The sequence below is a fragment of the Ranitomeya imitator genome, chromosome 4 (genome assembly GCF_032444005.1).
Source record: "Ranitomeya imitator isolate aRanImi1 chromosome 4, aRanImi1.pri, whole genome shotgun sequence".
Lineage (NCBI taxonomy): Eukaryota > Metazoa > Chordata > Amphibia > Anura > Dendrobatidae > Ranitomeya > Ranitomeya imitator.
Window position 1 is genome coordinate 345,434,433 of NC_091285.1, and position 16,617 is coordinate 345,451,049.

Consider the following 16,617-nt stretch of genomic DNA (forward strand, 5'->3'; position numbering starts at 1 on the left):
GGTGGATAATGAATCTATAATATATGAAAGTTTAATTGTAATCATTACATTATGGTAAATAATGAAATTTAACACTATATGCTAATTTTTTGAGAAGGACCTGTATTCTTGGGATAGGTCATCAATGTCCAATCGTTCGGGATCTGATACCCAGCACTCCCGCCGATCAGCTGTTCTCAATGTCAACGGCGAACGCTGGCTGGAACTGATCAATTGCAGAGGTTCTCCATCTTCTGACTTGAATAGGATGTCGATGTGCAGTACCCAGCTGCAGCCACTATCAGATGGATCAACTCTGCAATCAAGCAGTTCTAGCTGATTGCTGACACTGAGAACAGCTGATTGATGGAGGTACCGGGTGTCAGACCATGACTGATCAGACATTGATGACCTATCCAAAGGATACGTCATCAATAAAAAAAGTAGTGGATAACCTTTTTAAGGAAAAGCACTTGAAGAGTTACCATATGCAAATAAGTACTGTATAATACCACAAGTACAATTAATATGGCATTTTCCTTCAGATCTACCCAAGTTTAACCAGGCAAAATACTTTACTTTTAACACATTTAATAGAATTATACAAAACAGGACAAATTTCTATCAGTGTGCTAGATCAGATTTCCATCAGTGTTTGTGTCGGTTTGTTCCTCCAGAGGTTTAGTAGTCTTGCTCATTTGCAATGAAAACTGACTAAGGTTTCTCAAGCTTCTCCTATCAAATGGTGAACAATGGACAGCACTAGGATGAAGCTATGAATCAATCAGTATACTGCTAAAGTCTTTCATGAGTTTTTTCTGTCTTGGGTCAAAACCTAGTCATTTTTGTTTCTTCTTTTTTGGATACTCAATCCTTAACCCCTTACTGACATCGGACGGTATAGTACGTCCGATGTCAGCTCCCCTGCTTTGATGCAGGGCTCTGCGGTGAGCCCGCATCAAAGCCGGGAAATGTCAGCTGTTTTGAACAGCTGACATGTGGCCGCAATAGCGGCAGGTGAAATCGCGATTCACCCGCCGCTATTAACTAGTTAAATGCCGCTGTCAAACGCAGACAGCGGCATTTAACTACCGCATCCGGCCGGGCGGTCGGAAATGACGTCATCGCCGACCCCCGTCACATGATCGGGGGTCGGCGATGCGTCAGGATGGTAACCATAGAGGTCCCTGGGACCTCTATGGTTACTTATCACCGGTGGCTGTGAGCGCCACCCTGTGGATGGCGCTCACAGCACACCTTCATTTCTGCTACATAGCAGCGATCAGCAGATCTCTGCTATGTAGCAGAGGCGATCGAGTTGTGCTTGCTTCTAGCCTCCCATGGATGCTATTGAAGCATGGCAAAAGTAAAAAAAAAAAGTTAAAAAAAATGTGAAAAAAATAAAAAATATATAAAAGTTTAAATCACCCCCCTTTTGCCCCAATCAAAATAAATCAATAACAAAAAAAATCAAATTTACACATATTTGGTATCGCCACATTCAGAATCGCCAGATCTATCAATAAAAAAAAGCATTAACCTGATCGCTAAACGGCATAATGAGAATAAAAATCGAAACGCCAGAATTACGTTTGTTTGGTCGCCGCAACATTAAAATGCAATAATGAGCGATCAAAAGCACATATCTGCACCGAATTGGAATCATTAAAAACGCCAGCTAGGCATGCAAAAAATAAGCCCTCAACCGACCCCAGATCATGAAAAATGGAGACGCTACGAGTATCGGAAAATGGCGCAATTTTTTTTTTTTTTTTTTAGCAAAGTTTGGAATTTTTTTTCACCACTTAGGTAAAAAATAACATAGTCATGTTCGCTGTCTATGAACTCATAATGACCTGGAGAATCATAGTGGCAGGTCAGTTTTAGCATTTAGTGAACCTAGCAAAAATGCCAAGCAAAAAACAAGTGTGGGATTGCACTTTTTTTGCAATTTCACCGCACTTGGAATTTTTTTCCCGTTTTCTAGTACACGACATGGTAAAACCAATGATGTCGTTTAAAAGTACAACTCGTCCCACAAAAAATAAGCCCTCACATGGCCAAATTGACGGAAAAATAAAAAAGTTATGGCTCTGGGAAGGAGGGGAGTGAAAAACGAACATGGAAAAACGAAAAATCCCACGGTCATGAAGGGGTTAAAAGACAAGGACATCTGAAACAGTCACACAGGCTATAATGGGTATGTGTTCTATCCTGGAAAATACAGATAAAACTTGTATGTGAAAAACTGAGGTCTGAGTGAGGCTTATGCTGCATTTACTCAAGAAATATCCTTTGTAAACTAGGTTTTTATGTTTCATGTCCTTTCTACAGGATTATGGGGAAGGAGAGAGTGGGTTGGGGGTTGCAGTAGCTCCAAAGGTATTGAGGTGGCCATGTGGCAATTACAGGTTGTAAGCTTCTTTGAAGAGATGGGTTTTCAGGTTCCGTTTGAAGGATCCAAATGTGGTGGATAGCCGGACGTGTTGGGGCACTGAATTCCTGATGATAGGGGATATTCAGGAGAAGTCTTGGAGGCGATTGGGTGAGGAGTAGTGTTGAGCATTCCGATACCGCAAGTATCGGGTATCGGCCGATACTTGCGGTATCGGAATTCCGATACCGAGATCCGATACTTTTGTGGTATCGGGTATCGGTATCGGATCCATAGGGATGTGTAAAATAAAGAATTAAAATAAAAAATATTTATATATTCACCTCTCCGGCGGCCCCTGGACATCACGCGGGTAACCGGCCGGCTTCTTTGTTTAAAATGAGCGCCTTTAGGACCTGAGAATGATGTCGTGGCTTCTGATTGGTCGCGTGCCGCCCATGTGACCGCCACGCGACCAATCAGAAGCCGCGACGTCATTCTCATTCACTAAACTCCTAATTCTAGGAATTGAGGACCTGCGAATGACGTCGCGGCTTCTGATTGGTCGCGTGGCGGTCACATGAGCGGCACGCGACCAATCAGAAGCCTCGACGTCATTCGCAGGTCCTAAAGGCGCTCATTTTAAACAAAGAAGCCAGCCGGTTACCAGCATGATGTCCAGGGGCCGCCGGAGAGGTGAATATATCAATATTTTTTATTTTAATTCTTTATTTTACACCTCACTATGGATCCCAGGGCCTGAAGGAGAGTTTCCTCTCCTTCAGACCCTGGGAACCATCAGGATACCTTCGGATACTTGATGTCCCATTGACTTGTATTGGTATCGGATATCGGTATCGGCGATATCCGATATTTTTCGGGTATCGGCCGATACTATCCGATACCGATACTTTCAAGTATCGGACGGTATCGCTCAACACTAGTGAGGAGCGAATAAGAGTGGAGAAGAGAAAGAGCTCTTGGGTCAACCAGAGATTACGTGAGGGAAGATATTGAGAGATTAGTTTGGAAATGTATGGAGGAGAAAGCTTATGGATGGCTTTGTAGGTCAGTGTTAGTAGCTTAAACTGGATACTCTGGGAAATTGGGAGTCAGTGAAGGGATTTGCAAAGAGGGGAAGCAGGAGTGTAGCGAGGAGAGAGATTAATTAGTCAGGCAGCAGAGTTAAAGATAGACTGGAGAGGCGTGAGAGTGTTAAAAGGTAGGCCACAGAGGAGGATGCTGCAATAGTCGAGGCGGTAGATGATTAGGGCATGCACAAGCATTTTGGTAGAGTGAGGGTTGAGGAAAGGATGGATTCTGCAAATATTTTTCAGCTGGAGGCTTGATTGATGGACAGGGCAGAGTCAAGGGTTAATCCAAGGCAGCGGATTACCGGGACAGGGGAAAGTGTGAATTCATTTATTGTGATAGATAGATCAGGTAGGGACGGTATGCGAGATGGAGGAAAGATAATTAGCTCAGATTTGTTCACATTGAGTTTGAGGAAGCGAAAGAGAAGGAGGATATGGCTGATAGACACTCTGGAATTTTGGAGAGCAGAGAGGTGACATCTGGGTCAGAGAGGTAGATCTGAGTGTCACATCAGCATATAGATGGTACTGGAAGCCATAGGACTTTATGAGTTGTCCCTGGCCAATGGTATTGATTGAGAAGAGAAGGGGTCCTAGGACAGAGCCTTGAGGGACACCAACAGAGAGGGGGTGAGATGAAGAGGTAGTATAGGAGTAGGAAATGCTAAATGTGCAGTTGGAAGGTATGAGGAGATCCAGGATAGGGCAAGGTCTTTGACACTAAAGGAAGAGAGGATCTGTAGTAGGAGTCAGTGGTCAACTGTGTCCTAGGCAGAGGACAGGTCTAGAAGGAAGAATATAGAGAATTGTCTGTTAGCTTTGGCTGTAAGTAAGTGTTAAGGCTGGTGGAACGCACCAAATAATTTTAAGGAAGATATAACGTGCGGATATGACACCTGCTGCTAGGTAATGGCGGACAGGATATGTTGGCATAATGTGAACACACACGGGTTAGCTTCACCCGGTGTGTAAGGAGCCAAACCCTGTTGCATCACAGGGCCGCAATAGCACAGAGTGAACGCTAGTGTTTGGTCACAGGATTCTACCCGAAGGACACAGGTTTAGAGTCCCTCTAGACCCACTAGCGCTCAGCACCACAACTGAGGTGCCAGGAGAAAACAAAAAGATAATAGATTTAGAGCACTAGGTGTGTGAAGCGCCGCTCTGGCGGATGCCACTAACCACCCTAACTAGGAACTAGAAAGCGAACTGGTTTCCCCACTGTCTACATGACTCCATTCAGCATTTTTGGACTGTTGGTTTAAGGGTACATTGGCTTGGGGATTGGGTTATTTTATTTTTCAGTTCCCTCTCCCCCTGTCCCTCTCCACATGTCTAGCATACTTTTTTCATGTCTTTGATGTTCTGAATTGCTAAACATTTTTGCGCTAGAATTATGCACCTTATTTTGGGTCTGTATGGTATTGTGATATAGACATCATCATGCATATTGCATAATGTGGCTCTGATTATTTGCATTTTGTAGTAATATCATATTGACATCTCTACTATGGGTGACATATGTTTTGTGGGTTGTCATTGCCCCCATATTAGGGCATGACATGTGTATAGGTATTCTTTGCATATTTGCAATTTTTAAGTGTTTTTAAATTATTTTTGTGTTTTGTTCTTCATATGCACTTTTTTGAAGTTTGCCAATAAAATATTGAAATTCCAATATGCGGATGTGATCCTATGTATGTGGGCATGATCTTTGTCTTGTCTTTTGTCTGGTTGCGCATGGCGCCGCACTGGCGAATGCTGCTGAAATGATGCAGTATTTCGTGCTCTTGTGCTGGATTACACTATCTGGCGCTAGTCAGCTCCAAATATCCAACCACATACAACAACACTAGGAAAGGGGATCATTAGGAGCTTTAACCAGATAACATACATGCATCCACACACACACACGATATTAGATTTATACTAGTGCATTGCCGAGCAGCCATGCAAACCTTTTATAGCTGCGTTCTTCCGGGACCTTCTCAGAGGTCCAATCAGGGCTGCTTCAGGAACTGAACATGTGACCCCCGACCTCCAATGAGCTGTCATTTCACTGACATGGTCAGTTGACCGAAAACAGAACTGGAGCGTCTTCTCGACGCTGATTACTGCTGGTTACAATAGCTGAAGTTGGGAGGGCAGCAGTAACTAGATGCTCAGCATCAGCTTGAGCAAGATGCTAGGAGTGAGGTCTCTGCTGAGCAGGTTCCTCTGCTACTAGAGAAGAATTAGAGACTGCAGAGGACATGGTTCGAGATCCCCCCTTGTGCAGCGGCGGGACCTAGATACCTAACAAGTAGGTCGTAAGTTTTGTCAGGGCAGTCTCAGTTGAATGGTGGGGACGGAAGCCAGATTGTTGGTTGCCGAAGAGCGAGTTAGATGCAAGGTGAAAGGAAAGTTCAGCGTGGACGTGCTGCTCAAAGAGTTTGGAAGCAAATGGGAGCAAAGATATGGGGTGATAGCTGGACATTGCCCTCGGGTCAAGGGATGACTTTTTGAGGATAGGTGTGATTGTGGCATGTTTGAAAGCAGAGGGGAAGGTACCAGAACTTAATGATATATTGAAGAGATGGGTTAGGGATGGGATTATTGTAGTGGTGAGGTTGGGGAGGAGGTGAGATGGGGTCAAGTGCACAAGTGGGGAGGTGTGATTTGGAGAGAAGGTGAGCAAGCTGCCCTTCAGAGATTTTGGAGAGAGAAGTTATTGGATCAGGGCATTGTTCTGGCATACAAAGGGGTTGTGCTGGTCGGACAACAAAGACTTGCTTGTTTGGTGGATCTTATTTTTGATGTGTGTGGCAAAGTCCTAAGCAGAGATGAGGGAGGTTGGAAGGGGCAGGGGTGGGCAGAGGAGGGAGTTAAAGGTGTTGAACAACTGTTTGGGGTTGTGGGATAAGGAAGATACAAGAGATGTAAAGTAAGCCTGTTTAGCAGAGGTGAGAGCTGATTTGAATGCGAGTGTTGCTTGTTTGAGGTCCAATATTTATGCACCTAACAAAGGTCAGATTACATTCTTAAATTAATAGGAAAAAATGAAAGAAATCCAAAAAGAGGAAATATTAATATTTGAAGATTTAAATGCAGTTCCAGATGAGAGTATAATACGAAACAAAAAATAGAATTTAAATAAATGGCTACACAAAGAAGACCTTTATGACACCTTTTGGTGTTTAAACCCATCTAAAAGAGTATACATTTTATTCTAACGGACATAAAAGCTTTTCAAAGATTGACCTCTTACTTACCAATACACGCTACAAAAAATTTAATCTGTACAAATTGGTTTGATCACTTGGTCAGATCATGCCCCATTGAAATTTGAGATTGAATCAAGAAACACTATTAAAAATTTCAGAATATAATAATGCAATTATTATATAACTAGATGGTGGCCCGATTCTAACGTATCGGGTATTCTAGAACATGTAAGTAGTATATTACACAGGTTACATACTATATTGCACAGTGACGTAGTATATAACACAAACGATGTAGTATATAAATGAGCTACGTAGTATGTAACACAGCGTACGTAGTATACAGCAGAGTTACATAGTATATAACACAGCCACGTCATATATAACATAGCCATGTAGTGTATTGCACAGGCAGATAGTATATTGGTCAGCCACATAGTATGTAGCAGAGCCACGTAGTATATAGCAGAGTCACGTGGTTAAAAAAGACTTAAAATAAAAAATAAACATATACTCACCTTCCGAGGGCCCTCGGAAGTCCTGGAGCCTGTGTGCGGTGCACGCGGTAGCTTCTGGTCCCAGGGTTGGTATGAGCGCAGGAACTGTGATGACATCGCGGTCACATGACCGTAACATCATGGCAGGTCCTTCTCGCACAGCATCCTTGGCACCGGAACCTGCCGCTTGCACTGCCGAGGACAGCACGTGACCTCGGAGGGTGATAATAACCTTTTTTTTTAATTATTATTATTTTAACATTAAATTGTTTTACTATTGATACTGCATACACAGCATCAATAGTAAAAACTTGGTCACACAGGGTTAATAGCAGCGTTAATGGAGTGCGTTACACCGCGGTAGGTTAACACTGGCATTAACCCTGTGTGAGCGCTCAGCACTGACTGCAGGGCAGTAAAGCAGCAGCCATTTCGCTGCCAGACTCTGGCCGTCGCTGATTGGTCATCGCAATAGTCGTGGGCGTTTTGCCACGACCAATCAGCGACTTGGATTTCCATGACAGACAGAGGCCGCGACCAATGAATATCTGTGACAGACAGAAAGACAGACAGACAGACGGAAGTGACCCTTAGACAGTTATATAGTAGATTCAACTCAGTGTAAAAAAGAAATTGAAGAGGCATTGAAGAGGCATTAGAAAATTATTTTAAAGAAAATCCATCAAATAATTTATCACCACATACAGTCGTGCTCAAAAGTTTACATACCCTGGCAGAATTTTTGCTTTCTTGGCCTTTTTTCAGAGAATATGAATGATAACAATACCAAAACTTTTTCTTCACTCATGGCTACCCAAATCATCCAAATGACCCTGATCAAGGCTGGTTGTCAAAAATGGGGGGGACCCTATGCTGTTGTTTTAAATTTATTATTAAATTTATTTAAATCGCTTAAAAAAACAGCGTGGAAAACCCTCTTTTCTTGATAACCAACCTTGCCGAAGCTGATAGCTGAGGGTTGCAGCTCCCAGCTGTGAGTTTTGCCTGGCTGGTTAAAGAAAATACAGGGAAACCCACGCCATTTTTTAAATTTATTTATTTGTAGCACAGGTGGCAGCTGATTAATAACCCCATCAGCAGCTCCTGCTCTAGCTGTTATTAGCGGCAGCAAGTGTATGCTGATGGGAGTATTAGTCCCATCAGCCGCTGCCTGCTCTCTCTTAAGTATAAAATTTTGTGACACACCCATGGTGTCAATATGATCACTGCACCCCTAGATGAATTCATTAAGAGGTGTAGTTCATAACACAGGGTCACTTATGTTTTTTTTATGTTCTGGCACATCATGGGCTCTCCCAGTGGATAATGGCACCTGCAAACCAAAACAGTAAAATCTCCTTGCCTTCTGAGCTTTGCACTGTGCCTGAAAAATATTTCTCAATTATATGTAGCATATTGGTGCACTCAGGAAAAAAATTGACCTTAGCTTGTTGTAAAAAAAAATTCCTATTAGCCATTAGAAAAATTAAAAACTTGGGGATAAAACAACATTTTAATGGTACAAATTTCATTTATTCTTTCTTCACCGCTCAGTGGTATAAAATTGTGAGGCACATGAGGTGTTAATATGATGACTGCACCCCTAGATGAATTCATTGGGGAGTGTAGTCTGTAAAATGAGTTCACATATAGGGGGTTTCTGTTATTCTGGTATCACAGGGGCTCTGCCAATGTGACATGCCACGCACAAACCATTCCAGCAAAATCTGAACTCCAATATGGCGCCTCTTCCCTTCTGAGCTTTGCACTGTGCCCCAAAAGTAGTATTCCCCTACATATGGGGTATCAGCGTACTTAAGAGTAATTGCACAACAAGCTATATGGTGCAATTTATCTTGTTACCTTTATGAAAATGCAAAATTTGGAGCTAAAACAGATTTTCTTGAGGAAAATGTGATTTTACTATTTTCACGGCTTAACGTTATAAACTTCTGTGAAGCATCTGGGGGTTCAAAATGCTCACCACACAGCTAGATAAGTTATATGGGTAGTCAAGTTTCCAAAATGGTGTCATTTGTGGGGGTTTCCACTGTTTAGGTACATTAGGGGCTCTCCAAACGCGACATGGAGTCCAATCTCAATTCCAGCCAATTTTGCGCTTGAAAAGTCAAACAGCGCTCCTTCCCTTTCGAGCTCTGCCATATACCCAAACAGTCGTTTACGCGCACATATGGGGTATAAGCATACTCAGGACAAATTGCACAACTTTTGGTGTCCAATTTCTCCTGTTACTCTTTGGTAAAAATAAAAATTCGGAGTGAAAAGTTCATTTTTGTGGAAAAAATATGATTTTTTACTTTCACGGCTCAACATTATAAACTTCTGTGAAGCACTTGGGGGTTCAAAGTGCTCACCACTTAAGTTCCTTGGGGGGGTCTAGTTTCCAAAATGGTGTCACTTGTGGGGGGTTTCTACTGTTTAGGCACATCAGGGGCTCTCCAAATGTGACATGGCATCCATTCTCAATTCCAGACAATTTTGCGCTGAAAAAGTCAAGCGCCACTCCTTCCCTTCCAAGCTCTGCCATGTGCCCAAACAGTCGTTTACCCACACATATGGGGTATCGGCATACTCAAGACAAACTGCACAACTTTTTTGGTCCAATTTCTCCTGTTATCCTGTAAAATAAAAAAAATTGGATCTGAAGTAAATGTTTGTGAAAAAAGTTAATTTTTTTTAAACATTCCAAAAGTTCCCGTGAAGCACCTGAAGTGTTAATAAACTTCTTGAATGTCATTTTGAGCTCCTTGAGGGGTACAGTTTGATATTGGTGTCACTTTTGAGTATTTTTCATCATATATACCCCTCAAAGTGACTTCAAATGTGATGTGGTCCCTAAAAAAATGGTGTTGCAAAAATGAGAAATCGATGTTGAAATTTTAACTCATAACTTCCTAGCAAAAAAAAATTTTGGTTCAAAAATTGTGCTGAATCAGGCTAGATGTGCTAGTAGTTTTGCATTATATATATTCCGACGCCCTTCACTTAGAGCTGTAGTTGGTTGGATCAATTGTGTTAACAGAGTGTTTTGTTTTGTCATTGTAATTGGCTTTGCTATATGTCTAGAAGCAACATACATCTTTATTTGCTTCTTGGTGTCATAATATTCTATGTTACGTCTGACAGTTTGGGCTATTAAAGCTTGTAGGGTCAAGAAGTTATTTCCGTAAGGTGCTCATAAGTGTGGTAAAGTTGTTTCAAGCTCTGTTCCCCGAGGACTCCAGCACCAAGACTCATTTGTCTGAACATCTCCACAGGATCATTGCATTTTATGGCTTTTGTCATCCTTGTTCTTTCCGATTTAAAAACTATAACCCGAAGCAGTTATTTGTATACAAATACAAGTCGTACACTTTGTGAATTTCTTTAGGATCAGATTTTTGTACACATTTATGGTTGAGTGTATCAACTAAACTTGAACACATTATCATATAGTTGAATTTGGAAAACATAGGTTTATAGAAAGAAAACAACTTAAAACATTGTTCCATAGAACAGCATTATCTAACATACTGATATCATAGAAAAATAGAATGCTGGAGTTGGAAGGGACCTCCAGGGTCATCGTGTCCAACCCCCAAAGCAGGATTCACGAAACCATCTCAGACAGATGTCTGTCCACTCTGTCTGAAGACATCCATTGTTATGATTGGTCTCAATTAGTGAATGCATTGTGTTTCACTTCACTTTGATCATCTTCCTATCCTGCCAAACAAAAAGGTTGCTTCTAATTCTATAAAATATTTAGAAAGTTTTAAACAATCATGGACTTTTTCTAAGTCGTTCGTTATTGCTCCAGTAAATGCAAAAGAAATAAAATGAAGAAAACCTGCAAAAAGTCTTAATTCAAAAATATTCTATCATTTTGCTACATGCAGTAAATGTAGAAGATAAAATAATCTATAGAAAAAAATAATCTAACTACAGGAATATTTGGACTTGAAAAAGACACCAGTACGGCAAAGAAACATGTTGTTTAATAAAAGAACCTTCATCTACTGTTTTTGCATCAAGAGAATTCTTCCAGCAGCACAACCTATTTTATATAATTTTTCTTTTCTTCTGGTGAACTACAGGATCCCATCATATTGTATACTGGAGTTTGTTTTCATGATGCTGGCTGCAAAGCTCCCTATCTTCAGTGGTCTGCCATGGTTGTGACACCATTAATATATATTGAACTGAAACATGCGTACATTTATACTACAAAATGTGAAATTTTATGCCATGGCGCAAAGAACCAATGGAGAGCTAATTGATAGTGACATCTCTAAAATTACATATTAACAAACTGGGCAGCAAGCAGTTTATCAAAATGTTAATATGTTTAGTAATGATGTTGATTATGATTCACTGTATTAGTTTTGACTTTCCTTAGATAGAGAAGATCAGAGAAACTTATTTAGCTAAATGCTGATAGCAATGACTTCTGGCAAGTCTAATTACATTTGACAGAATATAAAGTACGAGAAGTTGTTTTTTCCTCCTGCCAGATGCTTCAATTGCTTGAGGCTCTCTTGTGGACTAATTTCTTCCCCGGTAGATCTTATTAGGACATGCACCTGTCAGTTGGAACATCACAAGTATGTAGCAAGACATGCAAAGTTTAACAATGTGTTACAGAAACGGCACACTAAGCAGCCACTTTCTGTCACTGCAAACTGTGCTTAAAATGGCAGAAATTGCATGAAGTAGTAGCCTGTTACTGAGAGAACATGACAAGTTTTGCAATGGTGGTTGGTGGGGGTCACCTCCAGTAAGATATCAGCCTGCATCAGCGTCCAAATACTTAGCTTTGATATGCTTCTTTAATCTCCACAGTCCAGCATACTTTCTAAACACTCCAGTGGTTTCTTAAACTCATGCTTGATTAATAAGCTGAAGCTGACGATGATTCAATGACTACTGTGATATAGTCCTTTGGGGGAAGCCTGCGCTCAGTGCTTTCTGTTCCAGATAACTCACAACATAACAGTCTGTCAGAAGCAGGAATGCATTTTTCCTGTTAGTTTCTTTTTTTGATATGTAAAACTAACCCGTTTGCCTCTGCCTTTTATCTTAATTTAATAGGCTAGAAGACACATTGCAGAAGTAACCTAAGGCAGTAGTCCATCATGGTTTATTTTTAAATGACAGCCAAAGTACAAAACACATTCATTGGAGTCGGATGACTTAGATTGCAGATTGCGTATGCGGTACATCTGAATAGCTACATAAAAAATAGGTGTATAAGGTATACGTGCATAGCTAGAGACACCATTGCGAATGAATTCACTGTAATAATAACAATGACTAACCTTCATTTCAACATGAATGTAAGGAAGTTTTGAAAATGTTACATCTGTTTTTGTCATTACCGTGTGCTGGAGACCCTACACAATAATATGTTATACTCAACGCACTCAACACATTAACCTAACTATCCCTGTGTGGCCCATTCAAAAAACTTAAACGCTAATCAGGTTCCTCGCATCATGTTCTCATACGCTTTATGCATTTATTAGCCCTCTGTGTCTGTACTGTTACATATTTAGGTTAACTGGTTCATGGAGCTTTACATGAACACCCGATTCTTACACTATGGCTGGTCCGAACAACGAAAGCAATTGTTACCATCCACCTCTCGTGTCTCCGCTTTTTGCTTACAGTTTGTAAGCTTGCGATCAGGGCCCTCATTCCTCTTAGTATCTGTTTTGATCTGTGTTTATTGTTATGCTGTAATGTCTATTGTCTGTACAAGTCCCCTCTATAATGTAAAGTGCTGCGGAATATGTTGGCGGTTGGCGCTATATAAATACAAAATTATTATTATTACACTCCTTTACCCTTAGCCCACATTTGCTGGTAGTCCTTCATAGTATATATTATATTATATTATTATAGTGACTAGTGACCAGACAATATGATGTAATAGGAACCACAGCTGTTATGCACTAGTTGTTTCCCATTTTATAAATATATCAGTATTGATGGTGGCATTGTTATTTAATGGCCTTTGGCTCAGAATTGAGCCATGATGACTTGAAGGTTGAACGCTCTATAGAAGATCGATCTTTTTCAAACCTAGATAAGTCCACCAGGGTCTTCTCCACCATTATCTTGATAGTATCAAGCAGGCCTTCTTCTCCGCCTTATTTCTCTCTTCGTATGAAGTGTTCAAAGTAGGCAAGTTGTAGCTTTGTGATCCTTGCTTCGAGTGACATGTCTGGCTGGATTTGTTCCAAAATTGATTTGTTTGTTCTTCTTGCCATCTATGGTATTGATAACATGCATATCCAGCATCAATTCTTCTAACTTGTTTCTTTATCGTCCAGGTTTCAAATCCGTATATTTTCCACAGAAAAGACCAAACTATTTACGAGCAATGTCTTCGTCACTAGTGAAATGTTCATTGATTTGTAAACCTTGTCCCGTTACTTATTTGCGGATTTGCCAATGCTATTCTTCTATTGACCTCCGGTGTCGTTGCAAGTTTCTGGTGATCAACACAGTCGCTTTGCTGTAGTCGATGAAGCAAAAATAGACCTCCTTGTTGTATTCTTTTGCCTTGATGGTGGAATAATACATGACAGGAAATGACTTGATGAAATAATGTATGACAGGAAATGGTATGACATGAAATGACATAATAACAGGAAAACTCCATGGGTATGCTTATAATGCAGTAGATAGTATAAACTTGTTAATATTTAAAAATAAATAAATGAAAAAAACTAATGTGATCAGTGCATTTATTATTTATGATGCATGATGGTGGCATAATGCATTATAAATATTAAATTAACTCATCACATTTATTTTTTTTATTTTTTTTTTTAAATATTTGAGAGTTTATGCTTTCTACTGCATTGTATGCATGCCCAAGAAGTTTTCCTGTAAATCATATGTTTTTGTCAGTGTACACTGCCTTATCCAGTTTTATTCATATGTTTTGTAAGATCAAGATTACTGAATTGGCTTTGATGCTATGTTTAGGAATATGCATTTTACGCACTAACCCGGTTTCATGTATTTTCTGAATTAAAACTAAAGATGAGCAGATCGATTTGTGGGAATCTGGTCCAGTGTGCCTGGCCGCTCAACGGGAGGCTCGCAAATCTCTTACCATCTAGTGTCTCCGGAGCAGCTTTTGATTAGCTAGGGCTGGCACGATATCATCTGTGCATCAAGTTGCACAGATAACAGTGCCATAGCCCTGACTAATCAAATGCTGTGCTGATGAAGTTGGAAGGTAAGAGATTTGCAGACCCCCTCTCTAGGAGTTGGACCCTGGATCAAAGTCCCTTGAATTGATCTGCTAATTTCTAAGGGCTTATTCCCATTTGTGATGAAATTGGGCAAATGCAATCTGATTAACCCCTTACTGACATCGGATGTGTTAGTACGCCGATGTCAATATCCCGCCGGAGCCCACATCTTTTCCCGGGACATGTCAGCTCTTTTGAACAGCTGACATGTGCCCGCAATAGCCGCTGGTGGAATCGTGATCCACTCGCAGCTATTAGCTAGTTAAATGCAAAAATAAAAGAAATATAAACATTTAAAGCACCCCCCTTTTGCCCCATTCAAAATAAAAGAAAAAAAATCAAACCTACACATATTTGATATCGCCCGATCTATCATTAAAAAAAGGATTAACCTGATCGCTAATTAGCGTAGCGATAAAAAAGTCAAAATGATGGAATTATGTTTTTTTTGGTAGCTGGAACATTGCATTAAAATGCAATAACGGGTGATCAAAACAATGTATCTGCAACAAAATGGTATCATTAAAAATGTCAGCTTGGCACGCAAAAAATAATCTCTCAACCAACCCAAGATCACGAAAAATGGAGACTCTACGGGTATTGGAAAATCAAGAAAAGAACCTAGACGTGTTTTGTATTTATGAACTCATAATGGCTTGGAGAATCATAATGGCAGGTCAGTTTTAGCATTTAGTGAACCTAGCAAAAAAGTTGGATTGCACTTTTTTTGCAATTTCACTGCACTTGGAATTTTTCCCCATTTTCTAGTACAAGACTTGGTAAAATCAATGGTGTTGTTCAAAAGGACAACTCATCCCACAAAAAATAAGCCCTCACATGGCCATATTGATGGAAGAATCAAAAAGTTAAGGCTCTGGGAAGGAGGGAAGCGAAAAACAAAAACGCAAAACCGAAAAAAGCTCCGGTCATGAAGGGGTTAAAAATCGGATTGCATTCATACTAATTTTATTCTACTATTGTGTGTTCATCTGCTATTTGATTGGACTGGAAAAAAATCGCAGCATGCTGCAATTGTAATCGAAAATCAGATCGCACTCAGCAATACAAGTCAATGGGTGTGAGAAAAAAATTGCACAGCTCTCGGACCATGTAAAATCCCATCAGGACCTGATAGGATAGAATATATAGATTACACTAGCTGTTTCCAGCCAGCTAATGCTCGGCACGCTCATTGCGATCTAATTAACGCTGCTGGTGATTAAACTAAAGTAAATAATGGACAACAGAAGCGTCAGTAAAAATTGAAACGTGCACATATATGGCGACTCAAAATTAGACAATCAAAAATAGGAGAACCAAGAGTCAAAACTAGCCACAAAATATCACAAAAAGTAATGTTTATTAAGTAATTCTAAACAAAAATACAATAAATAATAATCAAGGGTATAAAGTGCATAGCAACTATATCCTAAAATACATCCCCTCAGACATAGATATAGAGCATTTATGAATGCTGAGAATATATGCACATTAATGCGATATCGCATATATATTATTTGTTTCCACTTTATGCACTTTATAGGCACAGTCACTTTTTTGATACATACGCTGGTACTTAGAACTGTTTGCGCTCTGGCGTCATCCTGGTAGCGGTCCCGGGTCGCGTTGTGTGGGCGTGGCGCCGGCCCGCTCACGTGACCTGGGCGTGCCGGCCGGGATTGAGGCTTGAAGCGCAGTACGGGGAAAGTCCGGCGCTTTGCGCACGCGCACTTTATAATCATTAGTTCACATGACATGATTAACACACTATTTAAACCGGATGGAGATCCGTATTAAGCCACGCCCCCTGAGGAAGCGGTAACAATAGAACGCGAAACGCGCGTTGGGGAACGTCATCCAGGACTCGGACAGGACTCCATTGTACACATGGGTAATCCATTTATGTAAATTCTCTTTATGTGACTACTTGCACACTCAATTTATGTGGTGATCTTCTGATATGTGGCCACTGGGAGTACACCTTCTAATCAGATCGCCACAGCTCTGAGATAGTGCAGCTCATGTGTCAATAGTACTTTACTCTGACGTTTATGATCAATTGTATGATTTTTTCCATATATATTTGGTCCTGCCCTATGTACCTGGCTGACATGGATGTATTTTAGGATATAGTTGCTATGCACTTTATACCCTTGATTATTATTTATTGTATTTTTGTTTAGAATTACTTAATAAACATTA